Source organism: Megascapheus bottae, chromosome X, assembly GCF_031878675.1.
Source record: "Megascapheus bottae isolate mThoBot1 chromosome X, mThoBot2.hap1, whole genome shotgun sequence".
NCBI classification, from domain to species: domain Eukaryota; kingdom Metazoa; phylum Chordata; class Mammalia; order Rodentia; family Geomyidae; genus Megascapheus; species Megascapheus bottae.
In genome coordinates this window covers 52442749-52455875 of record NC_143547.1, presented here as the reverse complement: position 1 = coordinate 52455875, position 13127 = coordinate 52442749, and the positions used below count along the sequence as shown (strand labels likewise).

The 13127-nt window shown below is 35.0% G+C and overlaps 1 non-coding gene across 1 annotated transcript; it reads left to right on the top strand.

Moving 5' to 3' along the window:
• Positions 1–383: 383 nt before the first annotated feature.
• Positions 384–513, top strand: LOC150041096 (small nucleolar RNA SNORA33). The gene has a single exon (XR_016533948.1). It is a non-coding gene; the product is annotated as a small nucleolar RNA SNORA33 (small nucleolar RNA).
• Positions 514–13127: the final 12614 nt, after the last annotated feature.

Below are 13127 nucleotides of genomic sequence, written 5' to 3'. Positions count from 1 at the left end.
TTAATGCAATATTAAACACACAATTCATGATAAAACAATTGTGACAATGTTTGTAGGATACTGGCCCTCAATTTGCTATAGGAGCAATAATTCAGCATTTACTAATTTAGAATCCATAATAAATGTACATTATCACTATGAAAAATAAGAATTAATTATGGGTAAAAAGTCTGTAGGACCTAATCAAACTATATAGAGAAAAGTTAATAACATAAAAACATGACTTTTTGGTACATCACTGCACATTTCATAGATGTTAAATATGAAATATCACATTGACAAAACAGAACAAGACATTGCAACAAAACAAACTTCATAAACCATTCTCTCCTATGAATATACAAGAAATACACAAGAAGAAAATTCTCTAAAAAGTGGATTTAATGCCAGCCAGTGAGTGTGCTTGTCTTAATGTGTATATGTAGGAACTTTAAAAAGCTGGCAGTAATAGTGCCATGAGACAAGCCTTAAGGAAAATCAAAGTCATTAAGCTCCCTGAGAATGGCTACAAGAAATTCAAATATTGAGAAGTATTTTTGTAACACCTCACTGTTATAAATAATATTAAGAACTCTAATGAAACTTCCAAATGTTAATAAATTATATGTGGGAAAAATGGATATAACAAATCAAATAATATCAAAAATAATAGTGTATGAAGAACCTTTTAGATTATTCTATAATAAAATCCTAGCTACTCTGGAGCCTGAAATCTGAGGATCTTGGTTCAAAGCCAGTCCAGGCAGGAAAGTGCATGAAACTCTTATCTCTAATTAATCAGCAAAAAAGGAAGCACATATATCTCAAGTTTTACAGCACTTGCTTTGAGCATAAACACTCAGAGGCAGCATCCAGATCCTGTGGTTAAGCCCTAGGACCAGCACAGGTTTTATCTCAGTGTAATAAAACTAATTTTAAAATATAAAGATTACAGGAGAAATGACACTAATATAAAGATACCATAATTCCATGTATAGTAAATTTAAAAAATGAATTGGTGAAATTATTTACTGAATTTACTAAGTTCGTGAATAGAAATGCAGGTGGAAATGTACTTTTAGATTTTTTTTAACAGAATACCTTTTGCTATATATCCAAACCATTAAATAACTAGAAATAAACAGCTACGTATATAATACTTACGCACAAAGATTTTCAAATCTTGTTGAAATTAAATAAAATACAAGTAAACATGAATATAACACATTTAAAGATAAAATTCAGTTAAAAACAATAAAATTACTAGACTCAAGAGTTTAATTCAAATTCAAGAACTTTTCCATTTACCAATTTATTTTAAATGTTATAAGATGTATGAAAAGTCATAATAACTTTGACAAAAATGAACAAAGTTGAAAGATTGCCAATTCACTAGATTTACTATTAATGTTCAAATAAAGTGGAGAAGTTTACATTAAATAAAGGAGTATAGTTTATATCAAATCTTGGCCTTCTACCTCATGCACCCTGAAATTGGGATTCACTTACTTCCTAAACTTCTTGAATATTGTGTTTGTCCCTTTCTCCCTTCTGGGAATAGAGTAGCTTGTGATTACCCTCTAGACATATCCTGGGTAGGATGTTTAGTGGTCAATTAAGGCTGTGGACAAACAGCATACTTGGGAGGTCGGTAAGGAAGTTCCAATCGTACAACAGAAACCAAAGTGTTTAGAACAGCTTCAGCAAGCTGCTAGCATCCTTCATCCAAGTATGTAGTGTAATGTTGGCTTCAGGCACAGCATAAGTCATGGCCTGTGAAGCCTGTAGACTCCACTGCAGATCCAGGTATATTGCCATCTCCTACTCATTTCAACTCTAGATTAGAAATGAAACCCAAGTTTCCCAGACTAGAATTCTTGTTGCAATGTAATAGCCATCATACAGCTAGCATTTCTCACCCAAATTCATGGATCCGGCTATAAAGTGAGACAGACAGCTTGTATCCTCTTTGGAATTTTATTGGGGATCTCAGGGTGCAGGCCAGCTGTGACTTCTTTGGAGGTTATCAGTAGCCTCCATCCATATCTGGTACCATAGTACTTTGGTTTCAAAGTGGCATCAACATGTGGCTAGCTTTATCCAAGCACAAATACAGACAGTATCTCCAGGCAAGAGAGGACTTAGGGCAAACTGGCAGTATTTCCACTTTCTTTGTTGCACAGGTTGGAGTGAGGGATTGTTCATTCTTCAAGTCCAGGTATATACCTGGAACTGTTTATAGTTTCTAGCCAGGACTGACCAAAAGTGCTCCACTTACAAAGTGGTACTTGCCACTAGCCCTTTCTACCCATATATGTGGAACGATATCTACAAGTGTAGAGTGTATAAAAGCAGGTCCCTGCATAGTACAATGACAGGCTCCTCCCAGACCTTACTTGCCTTTTATTTCTTTTCTAGATGTAGATAGAGTCTAGAGTCTCTAATTGAGCCTTGTCTCTGTTTATTCTCTTTTTTTCCAGTCCTGGGGCTTGAACTCAGGACCTGACCACTGTCCTAGGGCTTTTTCAATGCTAGATCTCTACCACTGGAACCACAGATCCACTTCTGGCTGTTTCTATGTATGTGGTACTGAGGAATCAAACCCAGGTCTTCGTGCATGTTAGGCAAGCCCTCTACCACTAAGCCAAACTGCCAGCCCCTCTTTGTTTATTCTTAATACTAGTGTCATCCTGTACCTTTCTAAGCTGCCCACTTTTCCTTTTAGCCATAAACCTGTGGTTCTCCTTTAGATAAATGGAGATATGATGGGTGTCTCTCATCTGGCATCTTAAAAGTCCCATAAAAACTCTTGATACACATGAGGTTGCAGGCAGAGGTCTCAAAGTAACTTTGCTTATATCAAACTTTGCCTCTAAATGTCTTTTGGAAAGAAAATTTAACCCTGATTTTTTTCATAGAAGCACACACAAAACAAATGTAGGATTTCTACTTTCTATTTTTTAAGTTGTACTTTGCCAATTAGGTATTGAATATGGTGAATGAGGGAATGAATGAAAGGAATGAATGAGTACACTTACAGATGGGAGGGCTCAGCTTAACCATCAATTATATTTGACAACTAACTGTAAAGAACTGTTATTTTCTGTATTTTGCTTGATGTCACACAATCTTATTTCCCATTTATAATTTGGTTCCATTGAAGGAATGTCCCCATTTGTAGTAGACTGTTTTCAAATATACTACCCACCAACATTCCAATCCCACTTCCCAGAGTATTATTGTTACTAGACAAACAATAAACTAGATGTTGGATAGAATTTGACTTCGGATTTTTTGAGATTTTTTTTTGCATCACTCTGTGTATATCTCATGCTTATGGCCTTGGGTGATATGTCATAATTATTATGTAGTTTTAATTGGCTATTCTTATCACATGCTAACTATAGTCTCTCCACTCAGTGCCCTTCCATCTATCCTGAAGTAAGTATATGGTTCTATTTTCTCTTTGTATTCAATATTCCCAGCAGTGTCTTCCATATCTCCAACCCCGCATAGAATACATATTCATTTCTGTGGATATACACTTCCTTTCACCCCCAAAATACCCAATAGAAGCTTAGACTATGGGGCAAAATTTGTTTGATTCAAAAAACAAAAGAGAAAATGGATCGAAGAATAACAAAGATGAGCTGCAACTAAATAAATGCACTAAATACTACAAATTGAAAAAAATATTATACATACATTTGTTGCATTTACTGGATTGCTTCCTAACAATTATGACTCTGAGCTTATAATGGTTTGTAGAATGGCATTAGAAACTCCTGTTAGCTTAATCACAGTGTTTAGCTTTCTCTTAGAAAGTTCCTTATTTACTTAATGACACAATACTAAAGTCATTCCATTCTGCAATGTTCAATAAACAGAAAATAAAACCTGAAAAAAAACTCTTGATGCAGTGCACATTGTCTATTAACGTCGTGTTGAAAATACAAAATGTGGGCCGGGAGTTTGACCTAGTGGTAGAGTGCTTGCCTAGCAGGCACGAAGACCTGGGTTCGATTCCTCGGTACCACATACATAGAAAAAAGCTGGAAGTGGTGCTGCAGCTCAAGTGTAGAGCTCTAGCCTTGAGAAAGTCCAAGGACAGTGCTCAGGCCCTGAGCTCAAGCCCAGGACTACCAAAAGAAAATAAAGATGTGTATTTAGAAAACATAGATTTTCATTTTTGTTTCTTCTTTTGCCAGTCCTGGGGCTTGAACTCAGGGCCTGGCACTGTCCTTTGACATTTTTTGTTCAAGGCTAGAGCTCTGTCACTTGAGCCACAGTGCCACTTCCAGCTTTTTTTTCCTATGTATGTAGTACCAACGAATACAATTGGGTTTCTTGCATGGTAGAGAAGCATTCTACCACTAGGCCATGCTCCAGGCCTAAACACATAGATTTTCTACATAACACATCCTATCATTGGTACGTATTTCTTCTCTATATCTATTAATGATATCAAAATAAAATAATGTGTACCTTGTATCTGTTCTGCAGGTGTTTCTACCTTTCAAAATTGAGATATGTAGATCATATTGAGATATATAGTTTTTATTTTAATAACTTTTTTCTAGATGGTTATATTAGAGGAAATCCTAATTAAAGTTATACCATGCCCACATGACAAGATAATATATCTTTCTCCATGAATAAAGAACACCAAATTTTATATCATACCACTCCTTATTCCTCATTCTGATCACATGCTGTTAATATGAAGAGGCACAATATGACAGTACTCCAAGATCCTCTGGAGAAAGAACACCAGATATCAGCTCATTTATATTTGAATGCGTATAACTAAAAAGAAAATTTATAATGTGAAATAATATTTAAAATCAACTTTTATATGGATGGAATATAAATTGACTTTCTTGCAAACAAAGTGTCCTCTTACTCCATTCATATTAACCTTCCAAAGCATTACATGTGTCATGGCCATAGCCAATAAAAACATTTGTATTAAAATTTTAGATGGGCCTTATAATGCCAAGTGGCAAAATTCATAATTAGTATATGCAAACTCGGCGTTCAAATGTATCAAAATAATACATTTTTGCTTTGGCAATGGCTTCAATACATTTTCTCTAGAGTAGTTACATCCTTTTTTTGGTTTTAATTTATGCAATTTCATTTTTCTACAGTTCAGAAACATTAGATTGAAAACTTTAGAAATAATTCCTATCACAAATTACTTTTTGTTCTGAATAACTTAACTTTAGCTATTTTGTGCTGTTCCACCTGAGACATGGATCATTCATTTGACAAGCATACAGATTCTGTGTTATCTGTGCCTGTTAGTAATTTTGTGTTGCCATTATCAATCAATTGTACTGACCTTTCAGTGTATGTATGGCTTATTATAATCCACAACCTTAAATATTCACTGGAAATATTAAAACATAATCTTTTTGCCAGTCTTGGGCTTGAACTCAGGGCCTGAGCACTGTTCTTGGTCTTTCTCAAGGTTAGTGGTCTGCCACTTGAATCATGGCTTTTTCTGTGTATGTGGAACCGAGGAATCGAACCAGGTCTTTGTGTATGCTAGGCAAGCACTCTTCCACTAGGCCAAACTCCTGGCCCAGAACATAATCTTCATGGTTAAGGGAGAACTACTGTACATTCTCTTTTTCATCGCTTACTTATCGCTTTCCATTCCCCTCCTCCTCTCCTGTTTTCCTTCCCATGTACACCTGAACAACAAAAAAAACTAATGAAGCCGGACACTTTGGCTCACAAATGTAATCCTAGTTACTTTGCAGGCTGAGTTCTGAGAATCACAGTTCAAAGCCAGCCCTGGCACTAAAGACCTCGAGACTTTTATCTCCAATTAACCAATAGACAACCAGATATAGTGCTGTAGCTCCAGGAATACAGTGGTAGCCTTGAGCTGAAGATCTCAAGGACAGTGCCAAGGCCCAGAGTTCAAGTCCCACGATCAACAAAAAACAACACAAAAAACCAACCTAATGATAACGTACAGTAAAGAATTTAAAGAATCAGGACTCAAATAAAGTCATTGTAAATATTCAAAGGTAGAGAATCTTGTGTATACTTCCATCCCCACCCCTTTCCTTTTTTTTCCACTTCCTTGCCCTTGAGTTCCTATCCTGTGAAACAAATGTTATGTCCAGATGAGGTCAGTCTTTTTGCAGCCCCCAAATATACAATTTTCTCCACATCTGTTTCTGTTCCTGCCCATTTCTACTCTATTCTCCCCTAACACGAACAGCAATCTGTCTTCACCATAAATTAAACTCCTATCTTTACAAGACAAAAAGCATTGACAGCTTACAGTTAAGAAGTCTGGCAAGCTACTTTCAATTGTCTAATAAAGCTAAGGATGACATTTGATGAAGACATACAGATCAAATCAAGTACAAACGTATTTTAACAACTTACACTTAAATATTTTTGTTAAGTTAGACAATCCTACTGTCAGTTTTGTCTCAGAAGGAAAATAATGTCAATGAGTGAGATGATAAGGATTAGAAATTGAAAATTGTAGAGTAGAAGTATTTGTTTTTTGTTCCAAACAAAAAATACATAAATATACACATATATAGTTGGGTGCCTACTCAATGTTTGAAATAAAAGATTCACATGGTCATCATATTTTTCATTCTTACATATTGTGAAACAATACTGCTGGTGTTTCAATTTTAGTTATTTATCAACCTGTATTCCATTGTAATAGTAGGAAATGTGCTTTGAATGAGGTAATGAATTCAACAGACATTTCTCAAAAGATGTACTATCAGTTACTAATAAATATAAGAAGAAATATTAACATACTTAGTCATAAAAATCAAAGAAAAACTACATAGAGATTCCATCTCACTCCAGTCAAAATGAAATCAAACAACCAAAAGATGCTGGCAAGGTGGAAATGTAAATGACTTCAGCTACTATGTAAATCAGTATGGAATTACATAAAATTTTGAAAATGGAAATACCATGCCATCTTACTATACCACTTGTGAGTATATACCCAAAGGATAAAAGTCGACATACAAAAGTGAGAAGCAGGTAAAGAGAATGTGGTATATGTACACAATGAATTGTTATTCAATCATAAAGGAAAACAGAATTCTGCTATCCTCAGGAAAATGGATGGAAACATAAAATCATCATGTGAGTACCATAAGTGAAACTAATAAAAATATTGCACATTCTCTCTCATATGCAGACTCTAGACCTAAGATATTAAATAGCAAAAACATAAAACAGGGGCCTGGAGCATGGCCTAGTGGTAGAGTGCTCATCTAGCATGCTCGAAGCCCAGGGTTCAATTCTTTGGTACCAAGTATATAGAAAAAGTCAGAAGTGGTGCTGTGGCTAAAGTGGCAGAGTGCTAGCCTTAAGCGAAAAGTGTCCACGGCCCAGAAACACAACAAATTAAAGAAATTTTAAACAAATGGGACAGCATTAAACTGCAGAGCTTCTGTATGGCAAAGGACATAACTATCAAGTTAAATAGAAAGCCCACAGAGTGGGAGAACATCTTCACTAGCCATACAACAAAGTCCTCATATCTAAAATATACCTATAGCTAAAAAATTAATCTCTCCAAAACAAATCTTCCAAAAAACAAACCATCCTATTAAAAGATGGGACAAAGACTCAAAAAGAGACTTCTCTGAAGAGGAAAAAAGACACATGAAGAAATGCTGGACATCTCTGGCCATAAAAGAAATGCAAATCAAAACAATACTGAGATTTAACCTCACTTTAGTTAGAATGACCATGATCAAGAAATCTAATAACAACAGATGTTGGCTGGGATATGGCCAGGAGGGATCACTACTACGCTGTTGCTGGGAGTATAACTTTGTTCAATCAATACGGAAAGCAGTATGGTGATTCCTCAAAAGACTAAATATAGACCTCCCCTATGATGTAACAATTCCACAACTTGACATTTACCCAATCGTCTAGAAACAAGGACATAATAAAGCCACTAGCACAATGATGGTCATTGCAAAGATATGAAACCAACTCAGATTCCCCTTAATAGATTATTGAATCAAGAACCTGGGGTACTTATACACAATGGAATCCTATGCTGCCATCAGATAGAATGGCATTGCCCCATTTGTAAGGAAATGGAAAGACTTGGAAAAATCATATTAAGCCAGTCCCAAAGATCATAGGTTCCATGGTTTCCCTCATTTGTAATAATTAGTACACATCTAGGACTGTCCTAGCAGAGGGCTACAATAGTGCTAACACTAGATAAATAAGGACACATAGGATGTGGGTAAATGAAAGGATCTCGAAGATATAGAAAAAAAAAGAGCTTATCTTGTGTGATTGCTGTTCTTCATGTACTATGTTATTTCTCTTCTCTTTTTTTGCCCTTTGGTTAATCTTATATTGTTACTGTATCTGAATTTGTTACCTGGTATATTTTATATATGTTTATTTGTTTATTTGAAATAGGAAAGGGAAGGGAGGAAAGCAAGATGATTGGTAGGGTGTTGGGGGAGAGAATTGGGGACAAAGCATAAGAAGGGGTATCAATGTGTAAGAAATAATGCACCTACTATCTAGTGAATGTAACTGTAACCCCTCTATACATTACCCCGACAATAAAAAGAAAAGTCCAAGTACAGTGCTAGGCCCTAAGTTCAAGCCCCAAGACTGGCAAAAATATTACACATATAGCTATATTTATAAATATATTCATAATATTTATATATATGTAATAGGAAAAATGCTTGGGGGAGGAAATCAACCAGATGAGAAGTGTTGAAAGAAGAGGGTAGGGGAGGAATTAGTATTATTGAAGTACTTCATGTCCACACATGAAAACTAATAAAACCTGTCAAACTGTCTTTAAAAAAATCAAATATATAATACATATGTATGAAAAGATCACAATTAAACCTCTGTACTATTAATTATGCCAATTAAAGACAGAGTAAGAAATAAGTGCAACCATAGTCCACTTCATAGAAATTGAAGTGCAGCCTACATGAATCAGACACTGAACACAATTAAAAACTATCTAACTTTTCTACTCATCTCCATTTTCTACAGTCTGAAAATAGTAGATTGGTTTTTACTTATGAAAACAAAGACTTGAATTTCACATCTAATTTGTGCCACTACCATTTTCTGAAAATTCATCAGATTCACTAGTTCTCCTTTATGTCTACCTTCATTCGATATCATAGCAAACTGGTAGGTAATATTTTAAGAAATAAAAGAGTTCAAATAAAAATATCAATAAGTTGTTTACTTGGCCTAGAACCAATGACCTTGATGTATAGTTATGTTTATTTCTAATGCTTTCCATTTTCTCTGGAAACACCTGTTAACTAAAAGGTGATTTTTTGTGGCTGATGTTTTTAATGTACTATGTGAAGTTCTTTCTTTTTTTTGTTTTTCCTCCCTATGGTTTATACTTTGTTGTCACTGGGTCTGATTTTGGTTCCTGGTGTAATGTATGTATGTTTATTTGAATTAGGAAAGGGAATGAAAACAATAAAATGATGAGACAAAGGACAGAGGATGAAGCACTGTAACAGTAATAATCAATAAGACAATATTTTGGAAATGAACTTTACAATTTGAGGGGATGAGAGGAGGGAAAAGAGGAAAAATGAGGGATGGGATAACGATGCTTGACAAGAAATGTACTCACTACTTTATGTATGTAATTGTAGCCCCTCTGTACATCACCCTGACAAGAAAAATAAATTTATAAAGTTAGAAAAAACCACAAAGATCAGGCCTTTAACCAGAATTTTAGCATATGGATGTGATGCTGCCAAATTAGAGGGAATTTCAACAGAATTTGAAAAGGACATAATTTTAACTGAAAGCATATCTCATTGAGAAACTGACTGGAGCCACTTGAGAAAACATTCAGTTGTACACTCCTGTGTCTGTGAATAACAATTTGCTTTGCCTGTTCTTCTGTTCCCATTTCTCCTGGAAGAATGTACCTGCTATATGATGGAGCCTATCTAAAATTCACACCACCAAGATTTCAGCATAAAAGTGCTAGTATGTCAAATAGACCAACTGATGAAATTCTACCTATATATAAATGAATTTTATATAAACCAGTAATACATAAAAGATAAAATACTCTTCAAAGATTATAATAGTTCTCTTTGCATCATATATACATTTATATATATTGGTTACAGAGTTCAAAATATATGACAGAGAAACAAACTGAGTTTTAAATAACCACTTTCTTTATAAGCTAATCATATATTACATGTTTGGTGTGATACTTCTAAAATTATGCACACATCAAAATTTTGATGGCTGAATTTAATTACTGTTAAGTATTATCAGTTGGTTAGCTTATAATATGTAATACATATGAGATGTAAATATAAAATCAAATAGTTAAATAGAAGTGAATTATTGCAATATCTTCTGTTACTTGGAAATGTATGTACAATTTTAGGATTGTGTGAGTAGAGAATTTCCAAAATCCATTTAAAAAGCTTCTAGAAGTAATATCTAAGTAGTCACATTATGATTTGTAAATGATAATGAACACCAGAGGAACTGGAGCCTAGGAGAAATGGCATGTTCCAAGCACATCAGGGATATATCAGATGTCTCTTGGGTATCTTCTTATACCACAGCCAAGAAGATATCTAAGATTTATCAGGTCATGTTTAAAACAATAGATCAGCAGTACACCAGTGTCTCATGCCCGTAATCATAGTTATTTAAGAGGCTGAGATCTGAGGATCATGATTTGAAGCCAGACAAGGTAAGAAAAATCTAAGCGACTCCATCTCCAATTAACCAGCAAAAATAATGGAAGCATGGTTCAAGTGGTAGAGAGCCAGCCATTAATACAAAAGAATAAGTGAGAGCTCAATGCCCTGAGTTCAAGGCCTGGTTCCAAAACAAACAAAAAAATATATAAGTATCACACAAGGCCATATAGGATGATGCTAAATGAAAGGACCTCCAGGATATAGAAACAAAAGCCATATGTATAATGAATGATTGTTGTCCTTAATGCACTATGTTATCTCTCACCTCTTTTGCTGTCCCTTGGTTATCTCATATTGTTACAGTATTTCACCTTGTTATCCAATATAATATATATATATGCTTATTTGGTTATTTGAAATAGGAGAGGGAAGGGGGGAAAACAAGATGAGGGGCAGAAGTGGGGGGGGAGTGAAATGGGGACCAAGACATGAGAAAGGGAATCAATGTTTGTGAAGTAATGCATCTTCTATCTAGTGAATATAATGTGACCTTTCTACTAATTACAATAAAAATGTATGAAAAAAGAATAATAAAAAGAATTGATTTAACCATGTTCTTTAGTAAATACCATCAACTTTCAGAACTTTGGGGCATGGAATAACATACCACATTGGCAGTTAAATAGAAATTAGAAAGCATTTTCTTATGAGTAACAAGTAAGAAGTTTTAGTGTGACTTTTTCATTCAAATTCATGTTTTTTTCATTTACAATATTGCTGTGCCGTATGTAGGGGCTAAGGTTTCATTCGGAAATGTAAGAAAAGAAAATACATTTTATTCCAGTTCTTTAACAAATTAGTATGAGCTAAAGAAAATCCTACCACTCTCCTGATTTTATAAAGGTTTGTACTCAGTATGTCTTGAATATTTTCTGTAAGGGTCTGATTTGGAGGAGCTAGGGATGGGTCTGAGAAGCTTGTTTCATGACAACGGCTAAAGAAAAAAAAATAATGTGGGTTACTTATTCAATAAATACATTCCTAAAAATAAAGGATCAAAAGTAGATACTCTCGGAAGAAACTTTGAAAGGCTAATTCAGGGAAGGGTTGCAGTGTTAGAAACGGCAATATAAGGCAGAGCCATATTGTACATGGTGAGGCAGTCTCGAATCCCTGGCTAGACTTGAGTTACATAGCAAATCTCAAGCTTTAAAAAAAGATAAAACAAAAGCAAAGAGCTGCATTTTGTTTTAAAGGGAAATTTATTTGTTTGTTTTTGTGCTGTTCCTGTGGCTATCTGATCTAAACTATCTCTGAGCCCCAGCTCTGCTTCCAAGAAGGAGTTTTCAAGCGTAAAAAATTCAGATATTGTTTTCATCAAAAAGGTCCTTTACATTCTTAGTTAAGATAATTCCTAGGTACTTTATTTTCTTTGGAGCTATTGCAAAAGGATGTGGCCAGGAGGGATCACTACTACACTGTTGGTGGGAGTGCAAACTCGTTCAACCACTATGGAAAGCATTATGGCCCTTCCTCAAAAGACTAAACATAGAACTCCCTTATGACCCAGCAATACAACTACTTGGCATTTACCCAACCGTCCAGAAAAAAGGGCATACTAAATCCACTAGCACAGTGATATTCATTGCAGCACTATTTACCATAGCAAAGATATGGAACCACCCAGATGTCCCTCAGTTGATGAGTGGATCAACAAGATGTGGTATTCTATGCTACTGTCAGAAAGAATGACATTGCCCTATTTGTAAGGAAATGGAAAAATTTAAAAAAAAATCATATTAAGTGAAGTAAGCCAGACTCAAAGGAACATAGGCTCAATGGTTTCCCTCATTTGTCATAATCAGTAGAAACCTTGGGCTCTCCTAGCAGAGATTTGCAATAGAGCAAAACCTAGATACATAAGGCCATATAGTGTGACGCTAAATGAAAGGACCTCTAGGATATAAAAACAAAAGCCATATAATGAGTGATTGTTGTTCTTAATGTACTATGTTATCGCTCAGCTCTTTTGCTGCCCCTTGGTTATCTCATATTGTTACAGTATCTCACTTTGTTATCTGATATATTGGATAAATGCGTATTTGGTCATTTGAAATTTGATAGGGAAGGGGGGAAAACAAGATGAGGGGAGGGAGTGGGGAGAGGGAAATGGGAACCAAGACATGATAAAGGGTATCAATGTATATGAAGTAATGTACCTTCTATCTGGTGAATATAATGTAACCCTTCTATTAATCACAATAAAAATATATGAAAAAAAAGAAATTCAGATATTGAAAGAATGACCACTTTTCTATCTCAATATTTTATCTTATTTATTTAGTTATTTGTTTATTTGTGTCGATTGTGGAGCTTGAACTCTGGACCTGGTGTGGTCCCTGAGCTCTTTTGCTCAAGGCTAGCACTCTACCACTTTGAGCCACAGCA